The sequence below is a fragment of the Adiantum capillus-veneris genome, unplaced genomic scaffold (genome assembly GCF_014529385.1).
Source record: "Adiantum capillus-veneris isolate H3 unplaced genomic scaffold, ASM1452938v2 Hic_scaffold_465, whole genome shotgun sequence".
NCBI lineage: Eukaryota > Viridiplantae > Streptophyta > Polypodiopsida > Polypodiales > Pteridaceae > Adiantum > Adiantum capillus-veneris.
In genome coordinates, this window is record NW_028221550.1 from 17011 (window position 1) to 18900 (window position 1890).

A 1890-nucleotide genomic window follows, 5' to 3' on the forward strand; every position below is an offset into this window, starting at 1 on the left:
TTGCATTGTAGCTGATGTCTGCTCAAGGCACTTAATTCGTAATCTAGATTTGACGGGATGTGGTGTGTGTGTGTGTGTGTGTGACCCTTGGAATCGTCATCTCGCATCACTAATTTCTATGTAGGCTCAATTTTCTCTTCCATCAGCTGAACATGACGGCTTATTGTATGGTAGCAGCAGTCGAACATGCAAGTGGAATTGTTGGTCCGTATGGACTTCGAGGCTGTGAGCGCAGGAAATTTTCTCGCCATTTCTTCTAACCTTAAATAACCTAACTCTAATCTAATATAACATATATAAACCTAAATCTAATCCAATATAACGTAAATCTAAATCTAACGTAAATAAACCTAAATCTAATCAAACGTAAATCTAACTAAGAATAAACCTAAATCTAATCTAATTTAACTTAAATAAACCTAAATCTAATTTAACGTAAGTCTACATCTAACCCAACCTTTAACGTCTTTTGGGATAGTTTTCTACAACGTTAAAACTCTCTTCTTCTTGTGTGTGTGTGTGTGGGTGTGTGTGTGTCAATAAAAACAGAAAAATGGTATAACCTTTCTATCACCCAAGTGTGGTAGATTGGTTATGCCATTTTCCTCTTGAAGAACAAGTCTTGAGTTCAACTCCTCGTCGGCTAGATTTTTAGGTCTCTTTAATTAGTTTCCTACGATGTTAAATTAAACTCTCTTCTTCTTGGGTGTGTGCACGCCAATGAAAAAAAGAGAAAAATTGTATAACTTTTCTATCACCGAAGTGTGATAGATTGGTTATGCCATTTCCCTTATGAATAACATGTCTTGAGTTCAACTCCTGTCGAGTAGATCTTTAAGGTCTCTTGGGATAGTTTCCTACAATGTTAAGACTCTCTTCTTCTTCTTCTTTTCTCTCTCTCTCTCTCTCTCTCTCTCTCTCTCTCTCTTTTTCTCTCTCAATGTGTGTGTGCATTCTTTGATTATGCATGTGTGTGTGCACGTTTTTGGTTTATGCATGCTCTCTCTCTCTTTTCCTCTCTCAATGTGTGCTTTCTTTGTTTATGCATGTGTGTGTGCATTGTTTGTTTATGCTTGTGCTCTCTCTCTCTCTCTCTCTCTCTCTCTCTCTCTCTCTCTCTCTCTCTCTCAAAAACACAATGTGCGTGTGTGTGAGAGAGAGAGAGAGGGAGGGAGAAAGAGAGGGGAAGGGACCATGAGAGTGAGGAGAGGGAAGAAGCATACCTGACTCTCCTTCCTCTCCTCGTGTGTGTGTGTGTGTGTGTGTGTGTGTGTGTGTGTGTGAGAGAGAGAGAGAGAGGGAGAGAGAAAGAGGGGAAGGGAACATGAGAGTGAGGAGAGGAAAGGAGTATACCTGGCTCTCCTTCCTCTCCTCGTGTGTGTGTGTGTGTGTGTGTGTGTGAGAAGAAAGAGAGAGAGAGAGAGAGAGAGAGGGAGAGCGTTACCTTCTTGCCTGAGCGCGCGTCGAAAACTCAGATCTGAGATCTGAGTTTTCGGATGCTCTCGGTTATGCATCGCTATAGGCGTCACTATGAGCGTCGCTATGTTACAAGTGACATAGCGATGCATATAGCAACGTCGTGCTTTTTCATTTTTGAGCGTTGCACTATGAGCGTCACTACTATTAAGCATGTCTTGTAGTATATATATAAACAAGCACATTTTATACCTCTGAAAAAAGACTTTTAAGGCACACCAAATGGCAACCCTCTTCATATCTCAAATTTTTAAACACCATGGCTTGCCAAAATCAATAGTGTCAAATAGAGATCCTTGAATGACCAATAAGTTTTGGAAGGGTCTCTTTGAGAATCTAGGTACTAGGCTCAATTTCTCTTCGGCCTATAACCCACAAACGGAGGGCCAAAGTTAGATAGCCAACCATACCATT